A 24,807-nucleotide genomic window follows, 5' to 3' on the forward strand; every position below is an offset into this window, starting at 1 on the left:
TTTTCGGCTTTCTCTACTGAGGTGCTCGTCCGGAAGAACCGGGACACAATCGCAGTAGTTCTCCCTTTACTACCCTAGCCGATATAGCGGAACGTAAGGTGTAAGTACAGGAGCCGGGCAACCCAACTATTGACCAAAGACATGATTCGGAGCCGATGCATATAATGCTATAAGTTCGGGGTGCCGAACTGTACTGTAAAAGTGTTTGGACTTTTGTTGCCGCAATGCGGGGCGTGATGAAGCCCCTGGCGCAGTAATACGTACCAGAGTGTACGTGTGCAATGAGTAATAAATACAAAGGTAGGGAGACAGGGAAAATTAAATAATAAGCTGATGCTACCATTCATTTACTATTGTAGTGTAATTAATACGTCGAGGCGTATTTGTACAAGTAATGTGATAAGGTGAGTAAGGCTATTTATTGTGCCGAGACCAAGGGCGAGCTGCGTACCGGTATGTAAAACAGGTATAGTAATCGTTAGCAGAGACCACCTGGGGGTTTCCTTGTACGCAGCTCCTTGCCTCCTTGGTGTGTTCTGCCCGTGGGTCGTCCAAATAGACCTCGAAAAGAGAAAAACCCGAAATGAAAAGGAAAAGTAAAGGTGTGCGATTCCCAGGGTCGGTTGAGCCGCACTGTGGATCACGAGCTAGTTATGCCTCCGTCAGCACCCATGGGGTTTTGAGTGCGTAGTTATGTACACGTGGTACGAATGCCACTCCATGAAGGGGCGGCCGGGGCGGAGGCCGGATTACTAATCGAGCTCTTGAGGAGCCGAGCTGTCCTGTTGCAGCGTAGTCCGGACCTTCTTAACTTTGTTCAGGGGCTCGGCAGCCGGATTGTGGTTCTGCTTGAGAAGGCCGCTCTGTGCTTCTGCTGCTAGGGCGGCTGTGTGCTCCTCTGTATGGAGGGAGCGTTCCGTATTTCCATTGACTGTTATGATGCCGCGTGGACCAGGCATCTTGAGCTTGAGATAAGCGTAGTGTGGCACTGCGTTGAATCTAGCAAACGCGGTTCGTCTGAGCAGTGCGTGGTAGCCGCTGCGGAAGGGGACGATATCAAAGATTAACTCTTCGCTTCGAAAGTTGTCCGGAGAACCGAAGACCACCTCCAGCGTGATTGAGCCTGTACAACGGGCCTCTACGCTTGGTTTGACTCCTTTAAAGGTAGTCCTTGTGGGTTTGATTCGTGAGGGATTAATGCCCATCGTCCGCACTGTATCCTGATAGAGCAGGCTGAGGCTGCTACCACCGTCCATTAGGACTCGTGTTAGGTGAAATCCGTCGATGATTGGGTCAAGGACTAGTGCGGCCGATCCGCCATGACGAATACTAGTTGGATGGTCTCAACGATCAAAGGTGATCGGAAATGACGACCACTGATTGAACTTTGGGGCGACTGGCCCTGCCACGTAGACGTCCCTGAGTGCGCGCTTCCGCTCCCTTTTGGGTATGTGTGTGGCATAGATCATGTTCACCGTTTTGACTTGAGGGGGAAATTTCTTCTGCCGCCCAGTGTTTGGCTGCCGGGGCTCGTCATCATCGTCCTCGCTTTGCGATCCCGTTTCCTTTCTCTCGGTATTTGACTTGCTGGCTTGCTTGAAAACCCGACGATCTCTGTTGGTATGATTGGCTTGTTTGCCTGGGGTGCCATGTATCTAGCACAGGCGATCGAGTATGCGGTCCAAGCTGGATGGTCCCTCGCTGTTCCTTTTATAATGTTTTTTCGCTAGCCGGGCTTGGAGCCACTGAATCCGGCGTGAACTGCAGTGTCATCGGTGTTATCGCCATCACTTTGGCGTTTGTGCCTATTGCGCTGGAGCTTGCCGGTGCTGTTCTTGGCCTCAGAGGGGCCTGCCTTGTTGGCTGTGTTTGTACTACGAGCCAGCCAACTATCCTCACCCGTGCAAAAGCGGGTCATGAGTGCCGTGAGGGCTGCCATTGACTTCGGCTTTTCTTGGCCGAGGTGGCGGGCGAGCCATTCGTCGCGGATGCTGTGTTTGAAGGCCGCTAGGGCTTCGGCATCCGGACAGTCAACGATCTGGATCTTTTTGGTTAGGAACCTACTCCAGAATTTTCTGGCTGATTCTCTAGGTTGTTGAACTATATGACTGAAGTCATCAGCGTCTGGTGGCCGGACATTGTCAAGAAAAGCTTCTTCCAAGTCCTCCCAACTGCCGACGGAATTTTCAGGCAGGCTATTTAGCCAGTGTCTAGCTAGCCCTTTTAAATTTAGCGGGAGGTATTTGATGGCGTGGAGGTCGTCTCCTCGGGCCATATGGATGTGGAGAATAAAATCTTCGATCCACACTGCGGGATCGGTTGTTCCGTCGTATGATTCGATATTGACGGGCTTGAACCCCTCGGGGAATTCGTGATCCAGCACTTCATCTGTGAAACAGAGAGGGTGTGCGGCGCCTCTATATCGGGCCGCGTCATGGCGCACCTCCGATGGAGTCCGTCTGCGGTTATCGGCCCGGGTGTGACTAGGTTTGTCACGTCCGAATAGGTAGCCGTCATCCCGAGTCGGGAAGCGTCCTCGCGATCCGTAGATTGATCTGGTGTGTCCTGCTCTACTGTCCAGGTCCTGCCGAAGGTCATATGTATAGTCCCGAGCTGTTATGTCTCTGTTTTTACGAGGCGGTGGGGCGGGCTGTTGCTCGGCCTGAGTTGCCGTTTTATCCTGACCGCTGGGTGGTCGGTCCGCCGCACTATCCTGACCACGTGGTGGTCGGTCCGCATTGCGCGAGGGAGGTTTGGGATCTAGAGCCTCCTCATCGAACTGAGGTAGCAGTCTGTGCTTCGGGTAACTCTTGGCTGGGCGCTTGAGGCCGTATTCTTCGGCTGCCAGGACATCGGTCCATCTGTCAATGAGTAGGTCTTGATTGGCTTGGAGCTGCTGCTGCTTTTTCTTCAGGCTTCTTGCAGTAGCTATTAGCTGGCGCTTGAAGTGCTCCTGCTCGAGGGGTGCCTCAGGCACGATGAAATCCTCGCTGCCGAGGCTCTCCTCATCCTCGGAGACTGGACGATAACTATCGTCATCTGGGTCATTGGGCATGGCCTGTTTATCAGGGTTAACTTGCCCGTTGTCTTGTTCCTCCTGTTCGGATGCAGCTCCAACAGGGTCTTCATTGTTTTCGGCGTCGCCCGGAGTACTATTTCCTACGGTGCCGGTGTTGCCATCTTTTGAGCGACGAGGCTTAGAACGGCGTTTAGGGCGCCGGCGCTTGGACTATGTCTCAGAAGGTTTATTCGCAACTGGATCTTCTTTGTCATCGTTGCTAGCTTTTTTAGGTGTGTCAACCATGTACACATCGTACGAAGAGGTAGCCGTCCAACATCCAGTGAATGGCGGGTCTTGGCCTTGCTCCTTGTCGGCATCGTCGTCCATACCGTCGATGTCTTCGGAGCCATAATCAAGCACGTCGGTTAAGTCATCGACAGTGGCTATGAAGTGGGTGCCGGGTGGGAAGCAGAATTCCCCATCATCAGCCTCTAGCTCGAACCAAACATAGTTCGGTTGTGAGTCCTTCTCCAAGGACAAATTCTTTAAAGAGTTTAGCACATCACCCAAAGGTGAGGGCTAGAAGATGTCTGCGGCGCTAAATTCAAAAATCGATAACCGATCCAGCTCGGTGTCCGTAGGCGTACATGGTCCGGAACTTATAGCCGGAGACGAGTCTGGAGTTCCATTGACGTAAATATTGCAGGGTGTCGAGTCTGTGTGCGGCTCCAATGCCGCGGACTCTGTGGCCTCGGATGGCACGATCTGCTCCGGCTCTAAGGCCGATGCAGCAACAGGAACCATCTCCTGGATGTGACCCGATGACAGATTTAAGTCATGTCCATCGGAGCAAGGGGGAGCGATCATCGCGGTCTTGAATCCGTCGAAGATCAACTCTCCGCGGACGTCCGTGACTTAGTTCAAGCTTCTGAATCTGACCTGATGGCCAGGGGCGTAACTATCAATCTGCTCCAGATGGCCAAGCGAGTTGGCCGTAGTACGAAGCCGCCGAACACGAAGATCTGTCCAGGGAGGAAGGTTTCTCCCTGGACAGCGTCACTATGGACGATCGAAGGGGCCATCGAACTTTTCGTCGACGGTAAAGTGGAACTCTCAATGAAAGCACCAATGTCGGTGTCAAAACCGGCGGATCTCGGGTAGGGGGTCCCGAACTGTGCGTCTAAGGTCGATTGCTGCAGGAGACGGGGGACACGATGTTTACCCAGGTTCGGGCCCTCTCTATGGAGGTAATACCCTACTTCCTGCTTGATTGATCTTGATGAATATGAGTGTTACAAGAGTTGATCTACCACGAGATCGTAATGGCTAAACCCTAGAGGCCTAGCCTGTATGACTATGGTAATGAGTATCCCCTTTCCGGACTACCCCCTCCGGTTTATATAGACACCGGGGGGATCTAGGGTTACATAGAGTCGGTTACATAAGAAGGAATCTTCATAGTTGATCGCCAAGCTTGCCTTCCACGCTAAGGAGAGTCCAATCCGGACACAGGTACAGTCTTCGGCCTTCACGTCTTCACAGCCCACCAGTCCATGTAAGGATCGAGAACAGGCATCGAGAGGGGGGGGTGAATAGACTCTAAGAAGAAAAGTTGCAGTTTTTAAATTTTTTAGGTTTCAGTAGAGTTTTGGCATAAGTTTAAACATTCACAATACATATCAAGCAAGCACGCCAAGAGTATATGAGTAGCGGAAAGTAAAGCATGCAAGTTGCAAGAATGTAAAGAGAAGGGATTGGAGTGTGCAAATGCAATTTGGAGACACAAAGATTTTTTATCCGTGGTTCCGATAGGTGGTGCTATCATACATCCACGTTGATGGAGACTTCAACCCACGAAGGGTAACGGTTGCGCGAGTCCACGGAGGGCTCGACCCACGAAGGGTCCACGAAGAAGCAACGTTGTCTATCCCACCATGGCCGTCGCCCACGAAGGACTTGCCTCACTAGGGTAGATCTTCATGAAGTAGGCGATCTCCTTGCCCTTACAAACTCCTTGGTTCAACTCCACAATCTTGACGGAGGCTCCCAAGTGACACCTAGCCAATCTAGGAGACACCACTCTCCAAGAAGTAACAAATGGTGTGTTGATGATGAACTCCTTGCTCTTGTGCTTCAAATGATAGTCTCCCCAACACTCAAATATCTCTCACAGGATTTGGATTTGGTGGAAAGAAGATTTGAGTGGAAAGCAACTTGGGGAAGGCTAGAGATCAAGATTTATGTGGTTGGAATGGGATATCTTGACCTGAACACAAGTGTAGGTGGTTCTCTCTCAGAAAATATGTGTTGGAAGTGTAGGCATGTTCTGATGGCTCTCTCCACGAATGAAGAGGGGGTGGAGGGGTATATATAGCCTCCACACAAAATCTAACCGTTACACACAAATCACCAAACTCGGTGGGACCGATTCAGAGAACTCGGTCAGACCGATTTGGTTCATAATGTGACCGTTAGGTGTTTCGGTGGGACCGAATGGATCAACTCAGTGGGACCGATGTGCTAGGGTTAGGGTAAATCCTCATCTCGGTTTGACCGATTACTCAAACTCGGTGGGACCGATTTGGGTAATAAGCAAAACAGAGAGTTGGCCAAGCAAACTCGGTGGGGCCGATTTTATATCTCGGTGGGACCGAAATTATTGCAATAGGCAACAGAGAGTTTGCAAGCCCATCTCGGTGAGACCGAGATCCCATCGGTGAGACCAAATTGATTAGGGTTTCTGGCAGTGGCTATGTCAATTGAACTCGGTGGCGCCGGATAGAAAGTTTCGGTGGGTCCGAGTTTGACTTTTGGTTTAGGACATATGTGGATATGATAAAGTGGTTGAGGGCTTTGGAGCATATCACTAAGCACTTTGAGCAAGCAAGCCATTAAGCAACACCTCATCCCCTCTTAATAGTATTGGCTTTCCTACGGACTCAATGTGATCTTGGATCACTAAAATAGAAAATGTAGAGTCCTGAGCTTTGAGCTTGATCCAAACCTTTGTCTTCAGCATTTTAAAGGGGTTCCACATCCTCTAGTCCATGCCACTCCATTGTTGAACTTATCTGAAACATACTAGGTAGAAGCATCAGTCCAACAAGAGATATGTTGACATTAATTACCAAAATCACCCAGGGAGCACTTGTGCTTTCAATCTCCCCCTTTTTGATAATTGATGACAACATACATCAAAGCTTTAGATAAAGATATAGAGAATAACAAGTAAAGCTTTGGAAAGACATATAACATGCATAGGCTCCCCCTACATGTATGCAGTCATATAAATATGGAATATAGGAGCATGTGAATGCATAAGCATGATAGAGTAAGCCATGTGTTACATGTATCTTGGCTATATGCATCAGAGCAAATGATGTGAATATAGGAAATGTACCTTCATGCTCATGAGTCCTTCTTGCAAACAGTATGTACATCAGCAAGAGATTCTCATGCACATGACTGAGATGCATATACTTACCTTGTGGTCTTGAGTTGGCTTAGGAAAGAATGAACCTGAGTAAACAAGGTTAGATAACACAGATACATCTACTAGCCAAAGCAACCAAAAGAAACCACAAGAGTACCAAGACTGGGATGACATGTAGAGAGTGAGTACTGAGTACTCTATTGGATATAGACATGTCCCCAAAGGTAAAGATGTGCAATGAATTCAAGGATTTCCTTCCCTTAGTTGTCTTGCTCCCCCTGAATCTTGCATAGGATATTGGGAGAAGATAGGGAACAGAAAATCAGAGCAAACAAAAGAAATAGAGCTAATGCAAACAATCAAATATGAACATGTCTTTCCCCTCTTAAACACATGTGACTTCTCTCCTCTTGAACACCAAGCATCTGGGGTTTCTTACACTCTCCCCCTGAGTGTGCTCTCCCCCTATAGAAATAATTAAGCTTTGATGTGATCTCTCTCTCCCCCTTTGACATCAATTTCCAAGAAGGGCTCTTCTGGATTTTTATTACAAAAGGGTTTGGTCCTTGAGTCACAAAGCAAAGTAGCAAGACGAATGTGATGCTGGTAGAGGACAAGAATCATTGAGTGGAGCTGGAGCATAAAGAATGCAGGAACAAATGACAAGCTGTCTTTTCTGCAGCAAAATCGGTAGCACCGAGTTGTGTGCTTTGGTGGCACTGAAAGAATTCGGTTGGGACGAAGAAAACAAACCGGTGTGACCGAGTTCATCACAGTGAAAACACTTGTCACCTCAGCTCACTAGGCAATTAAGATCTCACAAGGATTTGCAAGGAATTAGCTGAAAGATTTGCAAAGAATTTGATGCAGAGAATGCAGAACACAAAATAAACAGAAAAAGAATCTAGATGAAGTTTTTTTGAAAGGGGAAACAAATATGCACGAGACAAATGCAAGAGCACGGAGAAACACAAGAGAACTTCATCTAGAATTGGGCGGCGGCAAAGTCACCTATGTTAGAGTATATTGACATAGGAGTCAAGTGAGGGCACTTGATCATAGGTCATACTCATCGTTTAAGCTCAAAATGGGGTTACCATTTTTCATTTAAGCATCTTGATGTATTCACATCTTGTTGAGTTGCTTTGACTCATGTCTTTGAGTAAATCTTCTCTAAGATGGAATAACATACCTTGGGTGGTGGTGATGATCTTGATCATGTAGTTGAACTTGTGTGGGTTGCTCAAGGTCGATGTAACTTATCAAGAATTTGGAGCACCACTTGGAATTTGAGTTCATCTACCTACATGGGTTAGTTTTGCAAGTAAGAGCACTTGTGTATCCAAAATGACAATCATAAAATTTAACATAGAATTTGTCAAAGGATATGTTTGAAGGGTTTTGTGCTTCCTTGTCTTCAACCACCATTGTGTAGAGACTTGGTGATGTAGAAATTGCTCAATATATTAGTGAGTTGCAATTTCATGGATTTAAATTCATCCAAGTACCTACAAGGGTTAGATAGCATGCAAGGGTGCAAATATATCCAAGACATATTGATAGCATCATGAGAGACATATCAAGGATTAGTCAATGGCTCATGCCTTGCATGTATCCAAATAGAGTTCCTACTCCAAGTTTGAAGCACCAATGATGTTCAATTCACCTCTCAAACAGCAAAAGACTTTCTCATCAAGCGGTTTGGTGAATATATCCGCTAATTGCTTATCGGTGCGAACATGCTTAAGATCAATGTCCCCTTTGGCAACGTGATCTCGAATGAAATGATGACGAACTTCAATATGCTTAGTTCGAGAATGTTGCACGGGATTGTGAGCAATCTTGATAGCACTTTCATTGTCACAAAGCAATGGAACATGTTTCACATATATCCCATAATCTTTAAGAGTTTGGGTCATCCAAAGTAATTGAGCACAACATGAACCTGCGGCAATGTATTCCGCTTCGGCGGTGGATAAGGATACAGAGTTTTGTTTCTTGGAGGACCAAGAAATTGACAAGTACCCGAAGTGGACTTTCTATCAACCTTGTCTCCGGCATAGTCCGAATCGGAGTAACCAACAAGATCGAAAGAAGACCTCTTAGGATACCAAATGCCAAAATTTGGTGTGTGTATTAAGTATCTCACTATCCTTTTCACAGCCTTAAGATGACACTCTCTAGGGGCCGCTTGATATCGTGCACACATGCACACGCTTAACATAATATCGGGATGAGAGGCACATAGATATAACAATGAACCAATCATAGAGCGGTAAACTTTTTGATCAACCGGTTCACCGTCCTTAGTCAAGTCAAGATGTCCACTAGTAGGCATGGGTGTAGACATACCTTTGCATTCTTGCATATTGAACTTCTTGAATAAGTCCTTGGTGTACTTGGTTTGAGAAACAGAGGTACCTTCCTTAGTTTGCTTGATTTGCAAACCAAGAAAGAATTTGAGTTCACTCATCATAGACATCTCAAACTTCTCCGACATTAGCTTTCCAAACTTCTCACTAAAATGAGGGTTAGTCAAACCAAATATAATATCATCAACATAAATTTGGCACACAAATAGTTCTCCATTAACCCTTTTAGTAAAAAGAGTGGAATCAATTTTTCCAATTTCAAAGCCTTTTTCAATAAGGAACTTGGTCAAGCATTTATACCACGCTCTAGGAGCTTGTTTAAGACCATAAAGGGCTATGTGAAGTTTGTAAACATGATTAGGTTTCTTAGGATTGACAAAGCCGGGAGGTTGCTTAACATAAACTTCCTCCTCAATTTCACCATTTAGAAAAGCACTTTTAATGTCCATTTTACAAGGTGATATCATGGTGATTAGCATAAGCAAGTAAGATGCGAATGGACTCAAGTCTAGCAACGGGGGCATATGTCTCACCATAGTCCATAACTTCGACTTGAGTGTAGCCTTGGGCGACTAGACGTGCTTTGTTGCAGACGACTTGACCATCTTCATCTTGCTTGTTGCGAAACACCCATTTGGTACCAATGATGTTGTGGTTGTTGTCAGGCTTCTCGACCAATGTCCACACTTGGTTTCTCTCAAAGTTGTGTAGCTCTTCATGCATAGCGTTTATCCAATCCGGATATTCCAATGCTTCTTCAACCTTCATAGGTTCAATGCTAGAGATGAATGAATAATGTTCACAAAAGTTAGCCAAACGAGTTTTAGAGCGAGTGATTCTCCCGGTTTGGATATCATTGTAGATTTTCTCGACAGGATGGTCTTTGGCGATTCTTGCTCGAACTTGTGGGAGCTTTTGCTTGGCTCGGGGTGGAACATCCTCATCATCTTGTTCTCCTTCTTGGCCTTCTTCATTGTTGTCGTTGTAGTTCTCTTGTCGTGGTGGAGAAGGAGGTTGTTGATGTTCATCTTGGTGTGCTTCCTCGTTTTCTTCATCTTGGTGTGTCCCACTTGTCGATGCTTCCATATCAATTCTTGGTTCACCTTGTCGTGAGGTGGAAGCTTCCACTTGGACGGACGAGGTAGTCTCCTTCACCTCCGTTGGACGAATCTTGCCAATAGACAAATCTTGGATTGCTTCCGAAGGGTCTTTGTCTCCTACATCAATTGGCAATTGCTCTACTTGCGAGCCGTTAGATTCATCAAACTTCACATCTACCGTCTCTTCAACCTTTCGGGTGAAATTGTTGTAGACACGGTAAGTGTGAGAGTTTGAGCCATAACCAAGTAGGAAACCTTCATGAGATTTAGGAGCAAATTTAGAACAACGATGCTTATCAAGAATGTAGCACTTTGAGCCGAATACTCGAAAGTATCCAACTTGGGGTTTGTTACCGGTGAGGAGCTCGTATGCCATCTTGCCGAGTAGCTTGTGAGGATACAAGCGATTTGTTGCATGACAAGCTGTTTCAACCGCTTCCGCCCAAAAGTGTTTTGGAGTCTTGTACTCATCGAGCATCATTCTTGCCATCTCAATAAGAGTTCGGTTCTTCCTCTCAAAACCTCCATTTTGTTGAGGCGTGTACGTAGCCGAGAACTCGTGTGAAATCCCTTCTTCGTCAAGAAAGGTATCCACATTTGCGTTCTTGAACTCCGTTCTGTTGTCGCTCCGAACCTTCTTGATCTTCACTTCAAATTGATTTTGGGCCTTCCTAGCGAAGTTTTTGAAGATCTTTTGGACCTGCGATTTGTCATCAAGAAAGAACACCCACGTAAATCTTGAAAAATCATCAACTATGACTAGACCAAATTAGTTACCACCGAGACTCTTGTGGGCATTGGGACCAAAGAGATCCATGTGAAGTAGCTCGAGTGGTCTTCTCGTGGTCATGATGTTCTTCACGGGGTGACTCCCTCCAACTTGTTTTCCTGTCTGACAAGTACTACAAAGTCTATCCTTGTCAAATATAACATATTTGACTCCAAGGATATGATCACCTTTAATAAGCTTATCAAGATTTCGCATGCCCACATGACCTAGCCTTCTATGCCACAACCAGCCTTTAGAAGATTTAGCAATTAAGCAAGTTATAGGTTGAGCCTTTTTAGTGAAATCAACAATGTAAAGATCACCTCTACGTATACCGGTGAAGACCATTTTATGATTGTCTCTACGAAACACTTGGCAATCTACTTCAGCAAATAGGACATTGAAACCGAAATCAGCAAGTCTAGATACTGAAAGTAAATTGTACCCAAGAGATTCAACGAGCATGACATTTTGTATGGAGCTATCATGTGAGATGGCCACCTCACCGAGGCCAACCACCTTACCCTTTGAGTTATCACCAAAGGTGACATACTTTGAGGGCCATCGTTTTCAGCAAGCTCACGAAACATATCTTTGTCTCCGGTCATATGATCAATACATCCACTATCAAGGACCCATTCCTTTCCTCCAGCCATGTAGCCGCGAAGATTGGCCATAAGACCAAAGTGTCTCATTGCATCATCAAGATGATAGTCACTATCATCATCCTCATCATAGTATCCATGTTCAACATTATCTTGTGATTGATCAACTCCTAGAGAGGGTAATTCATTAGATAAATGATCATTCCTATGGTTATCTTTATGAATTCTAATAGCTTCGGAAATGATGTTGCTAATGATTCCAACATCTCCTTTGGCACGCATGAGATTGGTAATCTCAAATAGACAATCACCAAAGCTAGGATCACTAGAATTCATCTTACTCAAGGCAATAGACTTATGAAGAATTTCATCTAAATTTTTCAAGGAATAATTTGGAAATCGTTCCTCAAGAAATCTCCACATAGTATAGGCACAATCAGGAGTAAGTAGACTAGCAATCAAATTTTTGGGCAATCCTCTAATGATAAGATTGATAGTTCTAAGATTGCGAATCATGTCAAGATCCTCTTCGGGTGTAGGATGCAAAGGATCAATAAGAGGTGCACAAGGGCTAGTAATGCACTTGTTCAAGTGATATTCATTGAAAATCTCAAGCATTTTATTTTTCCACTCATGAAAATATTCTCCATCAAGAATACGTACTCTACGTCTAAGACTCCCCAACGTAGACTCATCCATCTTCCTCCAATGGTGTTTAAACCAAAGCAATGGAGACCAAAGCTCTGTTACCAATTGAAAGTTTCGAGAAGAGGCATCTAGAGGGGGGTTGAATAGACTCTAAGAAGAAAAGTTGGAGTTTTTAAATTCTTTAGGTTGAAGTAGAGTTTTGGCACAAGTTTAAACATTCACAATACATATCAAGCAAGCATGCCAAGAGTATATGAGCAGCGGAAAGTAAAGCATGCAAGTTGCAAGAATGTAAAGAGAAGGGATAGGAGTGTGCAAACGAAATTTGGAGACACGGAGATTTTTTATCCATGGTTCCGATTGAAGGAAATATGCCCTAGAGGCAATAATAAAGTTATTATTTATTTCCTTATATCATGATAAATGTTTATTATTCATGCTAGAATTGTATTAACCGGAAACTTGATACATGTGTGAATACATAGACAAACAGAGTGTCACTAGTATGCCTCTACTTGACTAGCTCGTTGATCAAAGATGGTTATGTTTCCTAGCCATTGACATGAGTTGTCATTTCATTAATGGGATCACATCATTAGGAGAATGATGTGATTGACTTGACCAATTCCGTTAGCTTAGCACTCGATCGTTTAGTATGTTGCTATTGCTTTCTTCATGACTTATACATATTCCTATGACTATGAGATTATGCAACTCCCGTTTACCGGAGGAACACTTTGTGTGCTACCAAACGTCACAACGTAACTGGGTGATTATAAAGATGCTCTACAGGTGTCTCCGAAGGTACTTGTTGGGTTGGCGTATTTCGAGATTAGGATTTGTTACTCCGATTGTCGGAGAGGTATCTCTGGGCCCACTCACTAATACACATCACTATAAGCCTTGCAAGCATTGTGACTAATGAGTTAGTTGCGGGATGATGTATTACGGAATGAGTAAAGAGACTTGCCGGTAACGAGATTGAACTAGGTATCGAGATACCGACGATCGAATCTCGGGCAAGTAACATACCGATGACAAAGGGAACAACGTATGTTGTTATGCGGTCTGACCGATAAAGATCTTCGTAGAATATGTGGGAGCCAATATGAGCATCCAGGTCCCGCTATTGGTTATTGACCGGAGAGGTGTCTCGGTCATGTCTACATAGTTCTCGAACCCGTAGGGTCCGCACGCTTAACGTTACGATGACGGTTATATTATGAGTTTATGTGTTTTGATGTACCGAAGGAGTTCGGAGTCCCGGATGAGATCGGGGACATGACGAGGAGTCTCAAAATGGCCGAGACGTAAAGATCGATATATTGGACGACTATATTCAGACTTCGGAAAGGTTCCGAGTGATTCGGCTATTTTTTGGAGTACCGGAGAGTTACGGGAATTCGTATTGGGCCTTAATGGGCCATACGGGAAAGGAGAGAAAGGCCCCAAAGGGTGGCCACACCCCTCCCCATGGACTAGTCCGAATTGGACTAGGGAGGGGGGACGCCCCCTTCGTTCTTTCTCCTTCTCCCTTCCCTTCTCCTATTCCAACAAGGAAAGGAGGAGTCCTACTCCCGGTAGGAGTAGGACTCCCCTCTTGGCGCGCCCTCCTCCTTGGCCGGCGGCCTCCCCCTTGCTCCTTTATATACGGGGGCAGGGGGCAACCCATAGACACAACAATTGATCTATTGATCTCTTAGCCGTGTGCGGTGCCCCCCTCCACCATATTACACCTCGATAATATCGTAGCGGTGCTTAGGCGAAGCCCTGCGTCGGTAGAACATCATCATCGTCACCACGCCGTCGTGCTGACGAAACTCTCCCTGAACACTCGGCTGGATCGGAGTTCGAGGGACGTCATCGAGCTGAACGTGTGCTGAACTCGGAGGTGCCGTACGTTCGGTACTTGATCGGTCTGATCGTGAAGATGTACGACTACATCAACCGCGTTGTGTTAACGCTTCCGCTTTCGGTCTACGAGGGTACGTGGACAACACTCTCCCCTCTCGTTGCTATGCATCACCATGATCTTGCGTGTGCGTAGGAATTTTTTTGAAATTACTACGTTCCCCAACACCGATAGGTGGTGCTATCATACATCCACGTTGATGGAGACTTCAACCCACGAAGGGTAACGGTTGCACGAGTCCACGGAGGGCTCCACCCAAGAAGGGTCCACGAAGAACCAACCTTGTCTATCCCACCATGGCCGTCGCCCACGAAGGACTTGCCTCACTAGGGTAGATCTTCACGAAGTAGGCGATCTCATTGCCCTTACAAACTTCTTGGGTCAACTCCACAATCTTGACGGAGGCTCCCAAGTGACACCTAGCCAATCTAGGAGACACCATTATCCAAGAAGTAACAAATGGTGTGTTGATGATGAACTCCTTGCTCTTGTGCTTCAAATGATAGTCTCCCCAACACTCAACTCTCTCTCACAGGATTTGGATTTGGTGGAAAGAAGATTTGAGTGGAAAGCAACTTGGGGAAGTGTCGGAGTAAATGACCACGGGTAGCCTAACCGAGTCCCCCTTGCTCTTCAAAAAATTATCGGGCCGATCGAGCCTCCAAGCACCCAAAGCACAGGGCCGCCTTCCCCTGGCCGGCTATCTCACATGCCGACTACTGGAAGGCGGCCCGGCCCTAAAAACCCTCCCGAAGAGAGCCACAAGAAGGCCGACTCCAAGAAGCCGGCCACAAGAGGACCGACTCCCAGAAGCCGGCCACAAGAAGACCGGCTCCCGGCAAGCGGCCAAGATTGCACCCTCAAAGGCTGCACCCACATAACGGTGATGAGACAGGGTGTGGCTACAGTAAAGCCTGCCACCCCCGAATCCCGGAGCACGCATGGCCACAGTGTGCCGTACGGGTCGGCCATCCCCCGTCCGGCACGACACTGTTGCCATGTTGACCATGACGCTATCCACGACAGGCTGATAGTACGGCCCGCGGGTGGCGGGCCCCTTCAGCCAAGGAGATGCTCGAAGGCGGCCAAGCCTCCCCCAGTCGGCCTGGGGTGTAGCCGGCTCCCAATAGCCGGCTACCTCACTCCCTCGAAGTATGTGCATCATTAAGGGGACAAGACAAGGTAAGGCTACAGTGAGAACCCGCCAAACGGCGGCACTGTAGCCATGCTTACCTCGGCAAAGCCCTCGTCATCAGGGGCGAGGCTACAGTAACCAGCCGCCGGCAAGACCACCAAGCGGTGGGGCCGGCCTGTCGGCCAAGAGGCCGGCAGCCGGCGGGACCCACCAGTCGGTGGGCCCCAGCGGTCGGCGGAGAAGCCGGCGAATACAGACACTGACGGCTAGGACCCGCGTCCAGCCGGATTACCGTTGTACCCCTGGGGGGTAGGCCTATATAAACCCCCCGGGGCACCCATGCAAAGGGTTGATCTCTTAGAGTTTTAGACACCACATAGAGAGAAGAGGAGAGCTAGCCTTGCCCTCCTTCTCCCTCTAGCCAAACAGCTCAAGGAGCCACTTGTAGCCACTTGCGTTGATCTAGTGATCATGCGGAGACCCCGCAGAGCAGGACTAGGGGTGTTATCTCCACGGAGTGCCCCGAACCTGGGTAAGATTCGCCGGCGTGCATGTCTTCGCCTTATCCCGTTTCGAGGCACCGACGATGTCTTACTGGATCCCACAATGATAAGCCACCCGTTGGCATATGTCGCACCTACCACCCGACATTTGGCGCCCACCGTGGGGCCAGGTGCGCCGTCGTTCGGAGACCTGTTCTGGACGGGAACCCTTTTCCTTCCCAGCGAGCGTAGCCACCCCGATACGCCCGATGGCGCTTGCCCCGACGCGCTGCAAGGCATCGATGACGCCTGCGCGGCGAGCTGCCTCGCCGATCTTCTTGGCGAGGCTCACATCTCCGATGAGCCTGCGTCCGACGCGGGCACAGACTGCCCCGAGAGCCGCCTCGTCAGCCTCCTCGACTAGCTGCACTTCTCCAGCGAGCTTGCTGTGGACTTGGACTCGGTCGGCTCCACCGACCCGATGCTTGTCGACTCCGACACGGCATCGCTTGACGCCTTCCCCACCAACGTGGTGATCATCGACGACCCTCTTCCTCGAGCCGACAGTGGCAGCAGCGCTGTCACTGAGGTGCTGGTCATCAGCCACGGCGCCGCCTCAGGCGAGAACTCCCACGACGCCCTACAACCGGCGCTACACGACTTGTCCGCCCCCATCCCGGCCGACGCCGACGCCGAGACACTGGAGGCACGCCGCCTCACCCTCATCGCGGAGGGCCAGAAGATAGCATCCATGAGACGCCTCACTGAGGCTCACCAGTGCGAAGTTGACCGCGCCGCCTTTGGTACGCCGCCTCCTGGCGGGCCGAGCCGAGCCGACATCATCAAGAAGCGCGGCGCGGCCATCGCCAGCATGCTGGGAGCAGAGCGCCCAGTCTATGCCATGCCACTCGAGAACCTGCGTGCCGCTCAGGCGGTCGTAGACGAGCTGAACGGGCTGGGGGCCGACGAGCTCCCCTACATGACTAGACGCATCCAGCAGCTGATCGACGCGGCCGTAGAGCGGCACGAAGCCAGCGCCCGCGCAGAAAGTCCTCCCCCACGCCGAGAGCACGGCGCGACATCCCGGACGCCGACTGCAGATGGCGCCCACGGGAGAAAAGACAAGGAGCCGGCTGCTAGCCGCAGTCGGACTCGGCTCACCATCGAGCGCGACGCAGAAGGCCGCCCCTGAGCTGTGGAACGACGAGGCGATCCGCCTCCTCCCCCGCCTCGTCGGGCGAGATATCCCACCCCACCGCCTGTTACATATCCGACTCTCGGCGGCCGACTAGGCCACCGTGAAGGAGTCGGCGAGAATGACGCCCGCCACAGGATCGACCGCCTAGCGCGATCCCTGGCGCTAGAAGAAGAAGATGATGTCGACCACCTTGCTTTGGCCCCCGCATCCGCGACGAGCCCTTCCCCAAAGGGTTCTCACTCCCAAGAAACACGCCAAAATACAACGGCTCCGTGAAGCCGGAAGACTGGTTGATCGATTACTCCACCGCAATCCGCATAGCAAACGGCAACAGGCGTGTTGCCGTGAAGTACGTCCCGCTCATGCTTCAAGGAACGGCACGCACTTGGTTGAACAGCCTCAAGCCCTACAGCATCAACAGCTGGCTAGACTTCACGGAAGTCTTCATCCGCAATTTCACCAGCACGTACAAGCGGCCTCCCAAGCCCCGCCAGCTCTCCTTGTGCGTCCAAGGGCCCGGCGAATCAACTCGCAACTACCTCACGCGTTGGGCCGAGCTCCGCAACTCCTGCGAAGGGGTGTACGAGGTTCAAACCATAGAATACTTCACCGCCGGGTGCCGAGAGGGCACCCTCCTCAAGCATCGGCTCCTCTGCGACGAGCCGACTACCCTCGACGAGCTGCTGATCATAGCAGATAAGTACGCCACGGCCGACTCTTCAATGAAGACCGAGCTTCGAGTGGATGCCTCTGGAAAGGTGCTCGCCCGGCTCCCAAGACGCCGGCTGGTGACTCCAATCAACGCCCGAACCCAAATGACAACAAGCGCAAGGCCCCTATGCCGCCTTCCACCAGTCGGCAAGTAGCCACTGTCGAAGACGAACAACCTGAAGGGCGGCCCATGCCCAAGAAGCAGAAGGGCGGCAGGCCGGCTTGGCAGCCGGCTTTCTCCTACGAGCAAACCCTTGATGCCCCCTGCAAGTTCCACAACGGCGCGAAGCCGTCCAACCACACGACTCGGAAGTGTCATTGGCTCACGCGGATCTCCAAAGGCGAGGGGCTGGTGCCGCCTCCACCTGCTGGCCAGCCACCTCCATCCCCTCAGCAGCCGGCTGCTCGACCAGCAGTCGGAGCCATTCAAGACGAGTTCCCGGACGAGCATGCCGCCTACGTCGTCTTTACAAGCCAAACTGAAGACAGGCGCAGCTTCGCCGACAACACCAAGAAGTCAACGCGGTCGCCTCTAACCATCCAGAGTTTATGCATTGGTCTGAGAGGCCTATCAGCTGGAGCCGGGCCGATCATCCAGAGGTGATGCCATCTCCCGGCTCTTATGCATTGGTGTTGGCCGTCACCCACGCGACAGAAAGGCGAGCTGCCCGTTTCTCTCGTGTACTGATTGACGGTGGGAGCAGCATCAACATACCGTACCGTGACACCATGGAGAAGCTGAGCATCAAGACGAAGCAACTCATGCCAAGCCGGACTGTGTTCCATGGCATCGTACCCGGCTTGTCCTGCTCACCAATCGGCAAGATCAAGATCGATGTTCTCTTCGGAGACAAGGATCACTTCCACCGAGAAGCAGTCTGGTTTGAAGTGGTGGATCTAGAGAGCCCTTACCACGCGTTGCTTGGCCGACCTGCCTTGGCCAAGTTCATGGCTGTGCCCCACTACGCCTACCTCAAGATGAAGATGCCAAGTTCAAAGGGGATCATCACCATAGCCGGAGACTACAAGAAATCCTCTGAGTGCGCTGCAGCCAGCAGCCGGCTGGCCGAGTCCCTCGTGATTGCGGAAGAAAAAAAGATGCTGGACCGAGTCGTGGCCATGGCCGGCAAGCAGCCGGCCCTGTCCCCTGACCCCAAGGAATATGATGCTCAAGGCTCCTTCCAGCCGGCCAAGGAAACAAGGAAGATACCTCTGGACCCAGAGAACCCGGAGAGGTTTGCCATCATTGGAGCAAACCTGGACAGCAAATAGGAAGGCAAGCTTGTCGATTTCCTCCGTGAGAATCGGGACATCTTTGCATGGTCCCCAAAGGACATGCCGGGTGTTCCGAAGGATTTCGCCGAGCACAAGCTACACGTCCGAGCAGATGCAAAACTAGTCAAACAACCTCTCCGCCGACTGTCGGAGGAAAAGAGAAGGATTGTAGGAGAAGAGAGAGCCCGGCTTCTGGCAGCCGGCTTCATTATGGAGGTGTTTTTCCCAGAATGGCTTGCCAACCCGGTCCTTGTATTGAAGAAAAACAATAAATGGCGCATGTGTATAGATTATACCAGCCTCAACAAAGCCTGCCCCAAAGATCCGTTTGCCTTACCTCGAATCGATCAAGTGATAGACTCCACAGCCGGATGCGAGCTGTTGAGTTTCTTGGATGCTTACTCTGGCTACCATCTGATCAAGTTGGATCCAGCCGACCGCCTGAAGACCGCCTTCATCACACCATTCGGAGCTTTCTGCTACCTGACTATGACATTCGGCTTGAGAAATGCCGGTGCCAATTTTCAGCGTTGCATGCAGAAATGCCTCCTCAAGCAACTCGGCAGAAATGCCCACGTCTATGTAGACGATATTGTGGTGAAGACGGAGAAGCACGACACCCTGCTGGAAGACCTCAGAGAAACATTTGACAACTTGCACCGGTTTCAGATCAAGCTCAACCTTGAGAAATGCGTGTTCGGAGTACCAGCCGGCCAGCTTCTAGGCTGCTTGGTCTCCGAACGCGGCATCGAGTGCAACCCAGTAAAAATCAAGGCCATAGAGAGAATGGAGATTCCTACCAAGCTGCGAGACGTCCAAAAGTTTACCGGGTGCCTGGCCTCCCTGAACCGTTTCATCAGCCGGCTAGGAGAGAAGGCTCTCCCCCTGTACCGACTCATGAAAAAGTCCACCCACTTCGAGTGGAACGACCAAGCAGACCAAGCTTTTCACGAGTTGAAGAAGATGCTGACCACGCCACCTCTCCTGGCGGCGCCAATCGAGAAAGAGCCCATGCTCCTTTACATTGCCGCGACTAGCAGAGTGGTCAGCACAGTTATTGTGGTCCAACGCCCAGAAGAAGGCCGGGCTCAGTTAGTCCAGAGGCCGGTGTATTATTTGAGCGAAGTACTGTCCACCTTGAAGAAAACTACCTGCACTACAAGAAGATGTGCTATGGAGTATACTTTGCCGCCAAGAAGCTGAAGCCCTACTTTCAAGATCATCCCATCACGATCGTATGTACTGCTCCGCTTGCCGAGATCATAGGTAGTCGGGATGCGTCCGGCCGGGTGGCCAAGTGGGCCATTGCGCTGGCTCCTGACGTGATCTTCTACCAGCCCCGTACCGCCATCAAGTCCCAAGCATTGGCCGACTTCCTTGTCGACTGGGCCAAGACCCAGTACCTACCGCCGGCTCCCGACTCCACTCATTGGTGGATGCACTTCGATGGATCCAAGATGCGCACCGGATTGGGAGCCGGCATCGTCCTCACCTCTCCCAAGGGCGACAAACTCAGATACACATTGCAAATTCATCTTGCCGCCTCCAACAACGTGGCCGAGTACGAGGCGCTCATACACGGGCTCCGGCTAGCCAAAGAGCTCGGCATCCGCCGGATCGTGTGCTATGGCGACTCGGATTTGGTAGTCCAACAATCATCTGGCGACTGGGACGCCAAGGACGCAGACATGGCGAGCCAAGGACGCAGACATGGCGAGCTACCGATTCCTCGTTCAGCAAATCAGCGGATACTTTGAAGGATGCGAGTTCCTCCATGTGCCACGGGCCGACAACGTGCAAGCAGATGCCCTGGCACAAATCGGCTCCACCCGACAAGCTATACCAACTGGCGTCTCTCTCCAACGCCTCCTCAAACCGTCCGTCAAGCCGTCTCGAGAATCAAACTCCATCTTTGTACCGCCTGACCCTGATTTAGTCGGATCCAACTTGGGGAATCCAGCAGGCGGCTCGGGGACTTCGACAGGCGGCCGGGGGACTGCCGTAGTCGCACCTGGCTCGGGGACTTCAGAACCCGGCCCGGGGACTGCAGCAGTCGGCCCGGGGACTGCAACGACACAACAGGCGGTGGCCGACTCCAACTCTTTACCACCCAACCCACCCACCCTGGTCGCAGTAGCCGTATTGGCAATAGAAGAAGTCACAGCTCCATCATGGGCCCAACCCATCCTCAACTTCCTGGTAAACAGAGAGCTGCCGACTGACGAGATCTCGGCAAGACAAGTTCAACGCCAAGCCGGAGCATACACAATAGTAAACAGAGAACTCATTAGGCGCAGCGTCACTGGAGTCTTCCAGTGCTGCGTCGAGCCAGAGAAGGGCATAGCAATCCTCAAGGACATCCACCAAGGCGAATGCGGCCACCACGCGGCCTCAAGATCACTTGTCGCCAAAGCTTTCCGCCATGGGTTCTTCTGGCCGACTGCTTTGGAAGACGCCAAGGAATTAGTCAAATACTGCAAAGGGTGCCAAGTCTTCAGCTCCAAGCAACACCTGCCGGCTTCTGCACTCAAGACCATCCCCCTCACCTGGCCCTTTGCCGTCTGGGGACTGGACATGGTGGGCCCATTCAAGACGGCGCGCGGCGGCATGACACATCTGCTTGTCGCCGTGGACAAATTCACCAAGTGGATTGAAGCGAAGCCAATCAATAAGCTGAACGGGCCGACTGCCGTGACATTCATCGCAGATATCACCACCCGGTATGGCGTACCACACAACGTCATCACCGACAACAGCACGAATTTTGCCAAAGAAGCACTGGCACGTTTGTGCGACACAGGGCATCCGACTGGACTTAGCATCCGTTGCTCACCCGCAGTCAAACGGCCAAGTCGAGCAAGCAAACAACCTCATCCTCTCCGGCATCAAGCCCCGACTGGTCGTACCACTGGAGCGTTCGGCCGGCTGCTGGCTTGACGAGCTGCCGGCCGTCCTCTGGAGTCTGCGTACTACCCTGAACAAGTCAACCAGCTTCACCCCTTTCTTCCTTGTATATGGTGCCGAGGCTGTCATCCCAACTGACATTGAGTTCGACTCACCTCGGGTCACCATGTACACGGGGGCGGAGGCCAAGGAAGCGCGAGAAGACGGTGTTGACCTGCTGGAAGAGGGCCGGCTGTTAGCACTCAGCCGGTCCGCCATCTACCAGCAGGGTTTGCGCCGTTACCACAACCGGAAGATCAAGCCAAGATCCTTCCAAGAAGGCGATCTTGTGCTCCGGCTGATCCAGCGAACAGCCGGCCAGCACAAGCTCTCGGCCCCTTGGGAAGGCCCCTTCGTCATCAGCAAGGCCCTAGGCAACGACTCCTACTACCTGATCGACGCACAGAAGCCGAAGGCATGCAAGAGAGATGATTCTGGCAAGGAGTCGGAACGACCATTGAACGCCAATTTCCTCCGAAGATTTTACAGTTAAATGCAGTACGTACCACGCCACCTTTTGTATTAAGTACAAGACAACGGGCCCCCCAAGGAGCACTCGGGGACTCCCCCCTTTTATCTATGTATGATGAGTGTCATACTATGAATGTATTACTACATTTGTTTTCCCGTCCGGCACCGGGTTCGATCAGTCGGCCCGGGGACTTGCCGCCTTGAGTTATATTAAAGTTCTACCTGCAGTCAGACAAGTAGTGTGCCAGCACCCAAGCCCTTTCTTGTTGAAAGTCGCAGCTCGAAGAATCGACTGTCCGACTGGCAAGAGTCAAAGGCAGGAAAGGATGCCCACACGAAAAACGGCTAAGGACTAACGAACTTATATAACACAAGCCGACCTCCCACCCCGCCAACCGGCTGTCAGAACAGCCGGCTGGCCGGCTTCCCATTCACCTTGCTACAATCTAAGAAAGCTTGAGTACTTGCCCTCCCAAAAGTCCAAGCCCTTCCCCAGCCACAGACTGCAGAGCAGCTGTCCGGCTGGGAAGGCGGCGACCAAGGGAGGGCGGCAAAGGAAACAACCAAAAGGACGAAAAGCAAATACAATCGGAAGCCAAGCACATGCATGATTATATTTACACAAAAGTCCTTCGAAAGGCCGGCATTCAACATAGTTTGAATACACCTTCAGTGGGTGGAACTGCGCAAACTTAACAAATGTTGTTCAAAGAGTAATAAACAGGAAAGCAAAGGTGGCGGATCAGGCCAAAGGTGCAACAAGCGAGCCAGGCAGGTCAGTGGAGACGGCAGTGCTGGCTGGAGGAGTGGCCGGCTGGCGAGTCTCGGCTTGATCATCACCGGCTGCAGGCGGCGCGCTCGCACGCGCCTCGTTGCTGGAGGCACGATCAAGCTGAGGCTGGCCGGTTGCTCCACCGTCTGGCACGGCGTCTTAACCATCCTCTCCCTCCTCCTCTTCGCCCTCGTCGCTGGAGTCGATCTCCTCCGCCGAGTCCTCACCATCCGCTGGGTTCAGCCCAAACCACTCCTCCGGCTGAACAACGCCGTCATCATCCACCTCAGGGGCAAAGGCACTGGTGTTGGTGTAGTCGGCGATCACTGAGGCGCGCTGGATGATAGCCGGCCGCACTGCCTCCAGCTCCTCGTCGGCCTCCTGCCGCCAGGTGGCCAGCTGGTCCAAATCCAGCCCAGGATACCAAGCTCGGACGAACTCCAGCGTCCGCCTGGCGTCTGACCGAGTTGTAGAAGCCTTCCATGCCTCGAAGCGTCCAACCGCTACCTCCAACCAGTCGGCAGTCCGACTGGGGGTACGGGGAACCACCTCGCCGGGCCAGAGGGCGGCCAGCACTTGCGCCCCAACGCGCTAAAGACGGCGGAGCATGCGGTGAGCCGGCTGGAGGCGGGCTTCGATCGCCAGAAGCTACTCCTCAAGCGACGGGCGAGCATCCGACACAATCTCAGCTCCAGCCTGCCTTTGCGCCTCACGGTGGGCCTCGATGACTTTGCTGGCGGCAACGGAGTAACCCGGGAAGTACTCTGCACAAGTAAGAAAGGAACAGAAAAACAACAAAGTCAGAAAATGGACCAAATGGTAGGCGGCAAGCAAAGGAACGAAGAATAAGGCGGCCTATCGTCAACCAAATCTTCGATCTGGCCGTAGCCGTCGCTCAGCGATTGCCTTGCCTCAGCCCAGCTCGCCGCCTCGGTCTCGTATTCGGCTTGGAAGGCGGCCTCACTGTCCTGCGCCGCCTTCAGGGCCGCCTTATGGCTCTCCTCCTGGTCGGCCAGCTTCTTGACCAAGCGGTCACGCTCCTGAGCCAAGGCGTTGTACTCGGCTTCCTTGGCGCGAAGGGTGGTCTGGGCCCCACCCAACTGCTCCCTCAGGTCGGGATTGGCCTCTGCAGATATGGTAAAGCAGAAAAAAGCAATAAGAAAGAAGTCGCCAGGAAAGATCCAGCCCGACTGCTCAGCAGTCGGCCCGAATCTCGGTGACTACACCTAGTGGGTGCGCTGACACGCCCCCACGTGAGATAAAAGATGAAGCACTTACTCCGGCTCTCAGTTAGATCAATGGTCTTCTGGTTCAGCTCTCGGGCCTGAGAGTTGAAGGTAGCCGCGCGAAGGTTGTGATAGTCCTGCAAATAGGACAGAGGAGCGAATAAGAACAAGATAGCAATTGAAGTCTACCAAGAAGTTCCAAGCCGCCTGCTCAGCAGCCGACTCGGAACTCGGTTACTACACCCAGTGGGTGCGCTGACGCGCCCCCACGGAAGAAATCAAGAACAAGAAACAAAAAAAGCGGGAAGACTCACCCGAATGGCCGTCCGCGTCGTGAGGAACTCTTGAGTATACTGCTTCATCACGGTGGCCTGGGATTGAAGCCGGTTCCGGACTTCTTGCGCCGCCACATTCAGCACGGCCGTCCCACCACCCTGCGTCCACCCCGAGCTGGCGCTGGCCGTCTCCAGATCCTGGGCCGACGAGCTAGAGCCCGCGGCCTTCTGTGGGTCTGGCGCCAAAGTCGCCTTCCCTACGCGCCGGCGCGATGGCGGCCGGACCACAAGGTCTGCCCTCGCAGCCGGCTCGCCTCCAGCCGGTTGCATGGGCGGCACGCTAGGCCGGCTGCCTTGGTCCGCCCCAGTCGGCGATGGCGGTGCCGCCTCCCTCTCCCGGACGACGACGTCATCCTCCTCCCTCTCCATCCCCGGCTGGTCGCCACCGGCATCCTCCGGCGGGGGCTCCGGGATCTCGG

This window comes from Aegilops tauschii, chromosome 4 (genome assembly GCF_002575655.3).
Source record: "Aegilops tauschii subsp. strangulata cultivar AL8/78 chromosome 4, Aet v6.0, whole genome shotgun sequence".
Lineage (NCBI taxonomy): Eukaryota > Viridiplantae > Streptophyta > Magnoliopsida > Poales > Poaceae > Aegilops > Aegilops tauschii.